General features: G+C 34.2%; 2 pseudogenes; both read right to left on the bottom strand.

Moving 5' to 3' along the window:
• Positions 1-507: 507 nt before the first annotated feature.
• LOC125853637 (F-box/FBD/LRR-repeat protein At1g13570-like) lies at positions 508-3,657 on the bottom strand (annotated as a pseudogene).
• Positions 3,658-7,114: 3,457 nt separating this feature from the next.
• LOC125859834 (F-box/FBD/LRR-repeat protein At1g13570-like) lies at positions 7,115-9,827 on the bottom strand (annotated as a pseudogene).
• Positions 9,828-11,776: the final 1,949 nt, after the last annotated feature.

The raw sequence follows: 11,776 nt of genomic DNA, 5'->3' as shown, positions 1-11,776 counted from the left end.
ATCAGCACTTCAGTTTATTGTGTGTATACTAAAGTTCGATAATTGGATTTCTACTCATAGAAAGCCTGAAGTTCGTCCTCAACTGCTAACAGTTCCAAATGCCCAAACAACAAAGAAGAAGTGGTATCTGTTATAGATCCAAGGCATTTAAGTGATAAACAAAATTATCATAAAACCAAAAAAAAAAAAATGGCCAAAAAGAATCTTGAACTATTGAAAATGAAACAAAATTATCCTTCGTTTAATTTTTTATTTTTTGCCCGACAATTCCCTTGACCTATTAAAAATAGGACAAAAATTGACCTTGATGTTACCAAACATATCCGATTATCCCTATTCGGACCTCCAAGTTTCATTATCCACTTTGAAAACTTCTTTTATTACTGCTTATTTAGATAGACTCCACCTTGACAAAAGATTACCCCATTTATTCAATTTTATAGACAAAACTACACATTTAAGTTAATAAAAGATTAAATATGCATAATTGTATAACACGGGCCAAAATGGGAATAACATAGTAATACAGTGACCATTACAAGTAGAGTCATAGTTCATCAAACTGTTAAAACTTACTTAGTCAAGCACATATATACTGCATAATATAGACAGACAAGACAGGGCATAACAGGCAAACTAAGTGCTACAAAAAAATAATATGTTAGCAAAATCATGGCACTTCCATGACTTCTTCATGTTCATATCCACCTTCCATATCGATTTCTTCAAATGTGAATTCAACATTGGTTGATGCTCTGCGGAATTCTTTCATCTCATCGATCATTTGTTTACACGAACGAAAAAGGAAACGCGTACAATTCCAAATGAAGATCTCCTCAAGTACAGGTGCAGATGCCAATATAAACTTCATAAACTCTATTTCCATCTCGAGACCAGTAAACATGTTCACTTGAACTCTCTGAAGCTTCACAACACCGCTTGAGGATGGTTGGGCTCGTAGCAACTGTACAACAGGTTCATAAATATCCCCCACCCACACTTGGTACTAAAAAATATTTGAGGAACGGTTAGTTAGGCGAGTTCATATGAATAAGAAACCATATTCAATCACCTTAATGAAAAAAAAAAAAGAGTGCTTACAAATTCAAGTGTAAGATCTTGTAATTTAGGATAGCTTGTAATCAAGTAAACTGCACTTGAAACCACCTCGGCGTTTCTTAAAGACATGGACGAAATAGTGAGAGATTTGATATTGTTCAGAGCAGTTGGGGGACTCTCTGGTAAACCTCCCTTGATCAAGTACTACAAGAAAGTCAAAAATTACTTTAAGACACCAATCAGATTCATCATTTAGTTATGATAGTAATATCACAAATGTACCTTACCTCTAATATTGTACCGCATACATCCATATCCAGCAGTGAAGGCATGTAATGGAAGAACTTTGGGAAATTAGAGCAAACGGGAGATGTATCTGTCAAAAGTTGTCGTCCAAGGAAAGCCACAGTAACTTTTTCAAGCATAGGAGCGTTCTTGAAGGAAATGGATTTTGTTTTCCAATAAACTCATAGAATTTGAGATTAGCAGCATCAATTTCAAGGATGTCAAAGTTTGTGCAGCAACGCAACCTCAACCGTTCAAGCAACGGGCATTTAGAGATGAGATAAGTAAATATTGATGGATCAAAAGTGACACGCACAAGATCGAGATTAATAAGCTTCTCAAACCCTTTGAAACCGAGTGGAGGGTGGAACAAGCAATCTTGAAGTTCCAAAAACCTTAGTTGCTGGAATGTAAAAAGATGATGAGGTGAATGATATTTGTTTCCTAAGCTTCCATGAAGGGTGAATTCCTGGACATTTTTCTTCGATAAGAAGTGCATCCAATGATCAATATCAGGACAACTCGTAATCCTACAGAGTCTAAACTTCAGTATTGGTCCTTTATGGACTAATAGGACTTGGTAAATGATTCTCTTGGCTTCTTCATCTTGTTTGAAAGACTTGAAAAACTCATCATTAAAATCAAGTTCTTGACGTGTTACCCATTTGTACCTCCAGTCTTTTGACAAGATACTGGTTTTCACTGCATCTTTCCAAGGCAAGCACCCAAGAACAACATCCAGTACATTACAAGGCAAATTGCTAATTGTATCTACACAAGATGTCCAAGCATTCCTCATGGTCTAACAAAACAAGCATGTCAGCAACTCTGAAAATTAAAATCAGGGATGAAGGCAATATCCAACTACATTTCAGTAATGTATTGAAAATAACTAGTGGTTCAACGTCATTAGAGAATGATACATGATTGAGCACGGGAAAGAACATAAATTGAAGACAATAGTGGTGAAGGCAAGATTTTCATTGAGGGATTCACAAAAATGTTCTCTTGTGTCAGGGGATTCAACAAGTATATATGTACACATAAAATGACATTTCCCCTATATACACAATATAATCTTTTGGCAAAATGGTATTCAGTTATACNCCCCCTCTTCAGTAAACGTGGCTCCACCACTGGAAGATAGGATGACAGCGAACTTAAACACCACTAGTATCGATAAAGCTAGCCCATTAACTCCTACAAAGGTTTCATTACTCTTCTCGATATTCCACCCATCTAATCTATTTAAAACTTATATATGGATTTTCCTCCTCGCATTAGCCAAGGTTCCTCAATATTTGAGCTTGAGGAAAAAGCGGTCACTTTACTTTTCTTTCCAATTGAACTCACAGTTCACAAATAAGTCATATTATATATGGTTTAACTTCCACAGATAGTAGTGTAATTATATACTATTTCCAGTGATGCAGTTTTAGTAGATAAAAGAGACTTAGAAGAGCAACCACAATGAGTTATAACTCCTTAGACAAAAGAACAGGAGCATGTCAAAGAGAGAACATCCAGGACACCGGAGTAATGCGAGATTAAGATCCACAAAGCAATGTTTCCTCCTCTCATCTTACTTTAAGCTCTTTAAGTATGCATAACTTGCCCATTTATATTTTTAAATAAAGGGGAAAAGGCTTAAATATGTCATCTAACTTTGAGAAAAGGATCATCTACGATATTTATGTTTGAAAAAAGGCTCATCTATGCCATTAACAATTAAGACATGTGGAAACCAAATGTTTGAATTGTTTTCTGATAGACTTTGTTAAACGTCATACAACCAAATATTACCAATCCAATTCTTTTGTAGCATGTCCTAATTAGTTAATTGCAGTCCTTTTACCAATATCCACCCATAATTCTTACATGCAATAGGTTCGAACCCTAACCTAATATTTAAGTGGAGAATCATAGAGGAGTGAGTCCATTATCACCGAGTATGAGTGATTTCTCCGGTTCAAAAAGAATCAGGAATTAATCTTCCGGTGATATTACCACACCATTTCTGGCCAGTTGATGGGTTGAAAATCACGATATCTAAGGTTCAAATTCCAGCGGCGTGAAAACACTAGATGATTTGGACAACTTATGGTACTGGAGAATTAGTCGGTTAAACTGGCAGGCAGAGACATGATTATCCATTCAAAAACCTAACTCTGATGGATTCATAAGTTGATTATTGAACAAAGAAGTACAATTTGAGAGCAAATAATCAAAGATGCTTACCAGTACTGAGAGTCTCAGAGGGATCGAAAGCCGGAGGCAGTAAGATTTTACCCGAAATGCAGGACAGATAGGGGTGTATTTGAACCCTTTCATATTTTCTTTTCTCTTAATGTAGAAGCCATCAGTTAGCAGCTTTCACCTGTGTGTTTCATCAACATATGCTTGTCTGTCAATTGCTGAGTTTATCATGAAAAATAATTGACAAATGAGTCCTTCCTGAGAAATGGCTGGAAACTACGATACAATTAGCAGTGCACTCATGAGGAGTGTATGAGTGTCTTGTGTTGTTGGTACACACTAGAAGAATTATCTATGAAATCACAGCTCATATTTAAGCTAAGATAATATTGATGCACCCGAATCTTCATTTTTCACTATTTTTATTTTAAATTTAGCTTAAAGTTCATATTTAAGCTAAGATAATATTGATGCACGTGACGTTTTCAAATTCCGGGTTCTTGTCCGAGTTGAAGTACACATTTGAGTAACATTGTTTGTTTAACCAAAAATAAATAAATTGTTTGAGTCCTGACTGATTAGAGTAACTAATGTGTGATAATCAGAATGTAAGCTAGCGTTTGGCCATAGATTTCTAAATATTATTGGCAAATATTATTTGAGTAAAAATTTGGGTGAAATTTTACCATGTGTTTAGCCATAATATTTAGGGATAAAGGTCTGAAAAATACCTCAACTTTGGTCGAATTTGTTGTTACGATACTAAACTTTCATGAGGACCTATTACCTCCCTAGACTATTTAATACCGTATTTTAAACATATATATTTGCCCACGTGGACATAAAAATAATGTAAAATTATAAATAGTAATGTGTCCACGTGGGCACATATATACCTTTAAAATACACTATTAAATAGTTCAGGGGGTAAAAAATACAGTATTAAATAGTTTAGGAAGGTAATAGGTCCTCATGAAAGTTTAATATTGCAACAGCAAATTCAATCAAAGTTGAGGTATTTTTCAGACCATTATCCCTAGTATTTAGGAGATATATTTCACTTATTTAGAAAAATATGATTTACACCCATAAGTTTTAAAAACTATCAAAACTAACCATAAATTTGTATTACAAATCAATTGGATCTTTGTTGCAACAAATAACAAGTAGTGTTCATGACACTAGAGCAATGTGGTAGTTTGGGGTGAGTGCAACAAACATCATTCCATACATCGTGAAGTAGACAAAGCACATGGCTTTGTTACCCTGAGCCAATTGTTCATCAACAATCATATCATCACTTTCATATTCACTGAATATTTCATCACTACTTTGGTGTTCACGTAAAAAATTATGTAATACAACGCAAACAACTACTATAGAGGGTGCTTTTATAAAAGATAAAAGTTTGATGTAAAATTTCAATTTTCAAAAAATTCAAATAATGAGATTTGACCCAAATACTAGAAAAAACTAGTATTTGGAAATTTGGGATATTTGCCAAAAATATGTGTCAAATATGATAAATTGTATGAACAAACACTATTTACCAAATTTTCCCCCAAATATTATTTGAAAAATCTATGGCCAAACGGGCCCTTATCTGTTACTCTATCTATCTATTGATTTCCTTGAGAATATTTTTTTATTACCCGGCCTTATTGCCCAACTATACCGTTGCTTTTCATAAAATTCTATCAATACAGATAAACTGAAACATGAAAATTAACACATATTATCTGAAAATACGTAAAAATTATTATAAATTATAATGATTGACAACTTTAAATTTTTAAAAGATATATAAAAAAACTAAGTTAATTTTTGAAATTCTATTTATGTCACATAAATTGGGACAAAAATAATAATATACATTAACAATTTAAAATATTGTAAAAATTAATGCTAAAAAATTGAATAACTTCTCAAGTTTGATCTATATCACATAAATTGAGACAAAGAAAATAACATATATTGGGCTCCATGTCCTATATCTTTTTTTCTTGGGAAAATACATAAGTACCCCCCAGCCTATGCCCAAAATCCCAGAGACACACATAACCTTTACTAAGGTTCTATTACCCCCGAACTTATTTTATATGTAATATTCTACCCCTTTTTGGCCTACGTGGCACTATCTTGTGGGCCCANTCTAAGTTAGCTATTACTCTACTAACGTGACTCCTTGACAAAGAGGATTCAGGGAGGTTCGTAAATAAAATTAGAAGGTTTAACCTGTTGCATTCTGAAGGAAGGGATCATGTCCTATATCTAGTAAGGATATACATATTAAATGATTCATTCAAGAAATAAAATACAAACGAATTTTATTTAAAAATTAAAAAAATATATCATAATAATTCACTAGCTCTGTAAATGAATAGCAATATTAGAAATATGTATTTAGTAGAGACGAACTTCCCTTAATAAACAAGAGGAAGCCATAAATTAGAAGACAAATAAAACGTAACAACGTAACATGTCAATGACAGAGTCACTGATGTTATAACAGAAAATTGACATGACAGAGAAACACTTAAATTGTAAGCCTTAAATTTTAACTTTTGCGTGATATGGGTATTGCATCATTTGTTTCTTGTAAATATTTGTTTATGAGAGGGTCTAACCTAAGTTGCTCGGACTCTTTCACTTTCAATGTCACACTCATGTCAACACGATGGGGTGCGGGTTAGTGGATGTGAGATTTGTATCCAATCTGGTCAACTAGTTTGAATACTTTGACCAAATTCGAGGGAGAAATTCTAAACAAAAACAAATGTGAAATTGAAGAAAATGGAGTACCTTGTATGTTTAAATTTCTATTATCACTCCCTTTCCTTTGATCTCCTTCCAGGATTCCCCTCTTGATAAATATTTTCTCCGCAAGTTTTATGTAGATGAATTATTTTTAGCTCAATCCCACCCCATCGATATATGGATCTATATCCACGAATCTTAAAATTTAGATCATAGAGAATCTGACCCGACCTCTAGATCCGCACCTCGTATCGAACATATGCACCTGAGCTCGAGCAACATAGAATCTAAGTATGGAGTGAAAGATCTCATGACAACCTCTTATGCGAATACGTTCTGGAGTGGAAATCCCATAAAAAGGTAGTAATAGTCATGGAAGCAACAAGAATGAAAAAATCTAAACTTCCCATAGATCTAGATAGATGTGTTGTGTTTGTCAATTATTCACAACCTCTGAATCGGCTAGATCTATGGAAAGGCTAGATCTATCCGTCCTATTGGACCCATAACAATCACCGCCTTATCTTTTTATGAAAGGAATCATATATAGTTAGATCTCTAAGAAAGAAACTAACAAGAGACTAATATTATTTGCAAGAAAAGAATGGTACCAAATTTGTTTCATTCTTTTTCTGTAGAAACAATGTTGTTTATGATATATGCATCTCCTTATATATTGTTACTTTTGCTTGTAATCGGTCAAGACACGCTTTTTTGAACACTTGACAACTTTTGATTTGTTTTTATTTTGACTCGGAGCTGCCACATCATTTAAACACGTAGTAACATTTTGTTGGCCTTGAATTTGATTGAACAGTCATAACAGACAAATTAAAGCACAAGTACTATTTAAGCAAAACCATGACACTTCCATGACTTCTTGGGGTTCACCGCGATCTTCCAACTCGACTTATTCAAATATGAATTCAACATTAGGTGATGCTCTGCTGATTTCTTTCATCCCCTCCATCATTTGTTTATTCGAACGATAAAAGAGATACGCAAAATTCAAAATGAAAATCTCCTTAAGTACAAGTACAGAGGCCAAAATGAACTTCATAAATTTCATTTCCATCTCAAGACCTATAAACAAGTTCACATGAACTCTTTGAAGCTTTTCAGCACCTAATGAGAATGATTGGCATCGTAGAAATTCTACCACAGGTTCAACAATATCCTCCACAACCACAGGGTCCTAAAAGAATTTCCAAGGAACAGTTAATTTGGCGAGTTCAGATGAAGAACAAATCATGTTAATTCAATCACCTTAATGAAAAAAAAACAAGAGAGTGCTTACAAATTCAATTGTAAGATCTTGTAATTTAGGACAACTTGTAATCAAGTAAACAATACCTGGAACCTCCTCGATTTTGCTTAATGACATGGACGAAAAATTGAGAGATCTGATATTGTCTAGAGCAGTTGGGAAACTCTCTGGTTCACCTCCCTCCATCAAGTACTAGAAGCAAGTTAAAAATTACTTTAAGATACCAATCAGATTCATCATTTGGTTATGATAGTAATATCACAAATGTACGTTACCCTAATATTGAACCGCATAGATTCAGTTCCAGCAGTGAAGGCATGTAATGAAAGAACTTTGTAAGATTAGAGAAAAAATGAGATGTATCAGTCAAAAGTCGATGTCCAATGAAACACACGGTAACTTTTTCAAGCATAAGAGCGTTCTTGAAGGAAATGGATTTTGTTTGTCCAATAAACTCAAAGAATTTGAGATTAGCAGCATCAACTTCAAAGGTGTCAAAATTTGTGATGAAACACAACCTCAATTGTTCAAGCAACGGGCTTTTAGAGATGAGATTTGTTAATATTGATGGATCAAAAGTGACATGCATAAGGTCGAGATTAACAAGCTTCTCAAACCCTTTGAAACCGAGTGGAGGGTGGAACAAGCAATCTTGAAGTTCCAAATACCTTAGTTGTTAGAATGTAAAAAGGTGATAAGGTAAATGATTTCCTGATCTTACATGAAGGGTGAATTCCTGGACATTTTTCTTCAACAAGAAGTGCATCCAATGATCAATATCAGGACAACTCGTAAAACTACAGAGTCTAAACTTCAGTATTGGTCCTTTATGGACTAATAGGACTTGGTAAATAATTATCTTGGCTTCTTCATCTTGTTTGAAAGACTTGAAAAACTCATCATTAAAATCAAGTTCTTGACATGTTACCCATTTGTACCTTCAGTCTTTTGACAAGATACTGGTCTTCACTGCATCTTTCCAAGGCAAGCACCCAAGAATAACATCGAAAACATTACAAGGCAAATTGCTAATTGTATCTACACAAGATGTCAAAGCATTCCTCATGGTCTAACCAAACAAGTTTGTCAACAACTCTGAAAATTAAAATCAGAGATAAAGGCAATATCCAAATACATTTCAGTAATATATTGAAAATAACTAGTGGTTCAACGTCTGCAACTGTATAAAATTTTATCATTTATCAATATCAAAGAGAGAAAATAATTGTTTGAAGATCAGGGGCAAAAGCAAGATTTTCATCAAGGGATTCAAAAAAATGTTCTCTTGTATGCAGAGGATTCAACAAGTATATATGTACACATAAAATAATATTTAACCTACATACACAATACAATCTTTTGACAAAATGGTATTTAGTTGAACCCTCTTCAATAAACATGGCTCCACCACGGAAGGATAGGATGACAGCGAACTTAAACACCACTAGTATCAATAAAGCTAGCCCATTATCTCCTACAAAGGTTTCATTCCTCTTCTGGATATTCCGCCCATCTAATATATTGAAAACTTATACATGGATTTTCCTCCTCGCATTAGCCAAGGTTTCTCAATATAAGCAGTCACTTTACTTTTTCTTTCCAATTAAACTCACAGTTCACCTTTAAGTAAATTCCATTTTGCTGAAATCGGATCGAAATTCGCAAACTGAACGGAATTCTCCTCACAGTTCACCTTATTAAATCTTAAGTCGGTTAGTTAGTTCATTGATTGAATAGTTTGTTAGTCGGTTACTACAATTTGTTATAACTAACTTCACTGTAGAAAGCTAGCTAAAGCAACATACAAAAGTGGAGAATGATACATGATTGAGCACGGGAAAGAACATAGATTGAAGACAATATAGGGGTGAAGGCAAGATTTTCATTGAGAGATTCAAAAAAATGTTCTCGTGTGCAGGAGATTCAACAAGTATATATGTACACATAAAATGATATCCCCCTATATACACAATATAATCTTTTGGCAAAATGGTATTCAGTTATACCCCTTCAGTAAACGTGGCTCCACTACTGGAAGATAGGATGACAGCGAACTTAAACACCACTAGTATCGATAAAGCTAGTCCATTAACTCCTACAAAGGTTTCATTATTCTTCTCGATTCCAATCTAATCTATTGAAAACTTATATAAGCATTTTCCTCCTTGCATTAGCCAAGGTTCCTCAATATTTGAGCTTGAGGAAAAAGCGGTCACTTTACTTTTCTTTCCAATTGAACTCACAGTTCACAATTAAGTCCCATAGTTATAACTTCCCAAGATAGTAGTAACTATATACTCTATCCAATGATGCAATTTTAGTAGATAAAACAGACATAGTATAGAAAGCACAATGAGTTATAACACCTTAGACATAAAAACAGGAGCATGTCAAAGAGAGAACATCCAGGGGATTGGAGTAATGCAAGATTAAGATCCACAAAGTAATGTTCCCTCATCTCAGGGGAAAATGCATAAGTATCCCCTAACTTATGCCCGAAATCTCAGAGACACACTTATACTATACTAAGGTCCTATTACCCTCGAACTTATTTAATAAATAATTTTCTACCCCTTTTCTGCCTATGTGGCACTATCTTGTGGGCCCAGCACGTGTTGATAATTTTTTCAAGGATAGTGCCACGTATGCCGAAAAGGGATAGAAAATTATTTATAAAATAAGTTCGGGGGTAATAGATAGGACCTTAGTATAGTATAAGTGTGTCTCTGGGATTTCGGGCATAGGTTGGGGTACTTATGCATTTTCCCTACTTTTAGCTCTTGAAGTACGCCTAACTTGCCCATTTATATATAATAAATAAAACGGGAGAAAAGGCTCAAATATGCCATCTAACTTTGAAAAAAGAATAATTATAACATTTTGTTTGAAAAAAGGCTCATCCATGCCATTAACAATTAATACATGTGGAAACCAAATGTCTAAATTATTTTCTGATTGACTTTGTTAAAAAGTCATATAACCAAATATTAACAATCCAATTCTTTTTGCAGCATGTCCTAATTAGTTACTTGTGATCCTTTTACCAATATCCACCCCTAATTCTTACATGCAATAGGTTCGAACCCTAACCTAATATTCAAGTCAAGAAGCATAGAGGAGTGAGTCCATTATCCACCAAGTACTCGTGATTTCTCCGCTTAAAAAATAATTAGAAATTAATCTTCTGGTGATATTACCACTCATTTCTGGGCAGTTGATCAATAAAGTGGTTGAAAATTACGATATGTAAGGTTCAAATTCCAGCAACGTGAAAACACAAGATGATTACAACCTATGGTACTGGTTAATTAGTCGGTTAAACTGGCAGGGACATGATTATCCCTAAAATTAAAAAAATCCCAAAGAAAACCTAACTTGATGGATTCATGATAAGTTGATTATTGAACAAAGAAGTAGAATTTGAGAGCAAATAATCAAAGACTATACAAGATACTTTACCTGTACTGAGAGTCTGTGAGATATCGAAAGCCGGAAACAATAAAATGTGTAGCCGTTTTCACATCTTATGTTATGATCCAAAATCACAATTGCGGAAAAGGAAAAGGAATTCAGATTTTGGGACAGTTTTCTGATTTATAAATGCTAAATGGATTATGATTACAAGAGTAAAATTAACTACGATGAACTAAGCAATACTCCATAGCCATCATTAGATCTGTAGAGAAGAGATGAGAAGTGAATCAGAATTTAGGAAGAAGGGAGAAGAGAAAGAGAAGAAAATGAGGAAGAAATGATACCAGATATTTTCCATGGCTTTCTCCTCCTGTTGCGTATATATAACCAACCACCTATTGACGTGGCCTAATCTCAACCCTCTTTTTAACTTTTGCATGACATGAGTATTGCACGTTTGTTTCTTACAAATATTTTTTTATGGAGGGTCTAACCTAAGTTGTTCGGATTTTTTCACTTTTAATGTCGCACTGATGTTAACACGATGGTGTGTGGGTTAGTGGATGTGAGATTCGTATCCAATCTGGTCAATCAATTTGGGGTACTTTGACCAAATTCGAGGGAGAAACTAAAAAAAAAACTAATGTGAAATTGAAGAAAATTGAGTACCTTGTAGGCTAAAATTTCTATTATCACTCCCTTTCCTTTCATCTCCTTCCAAGATATTCCTCTTCATAAATATTTTCTCCTCAAGTTTACTGTATATGCATTATTTTTAGCTCAATCACAGCCCAGTTC

This window comes from Solanum stenotomum, chromosome 1 (assembly GCF_019186545.1).
Source record: "Solanum stenotomum isolate F172 chromosome 1, ASM1918654v1, whole genome shotgun sequence".
NCBI classification, from domain to species: domain Eukaryota; kingdom Viridiplantae; phylum Streptophyta; class Magnoliopsida; order Solanales; family Solanaceae; genus Solanum; species Solanum stenotomum.
The sequence above is the reverse complement of the archived record's forward strand: the minus strand, read 5'-3'. Positions and strand labels throughout refer to the sequence as shown.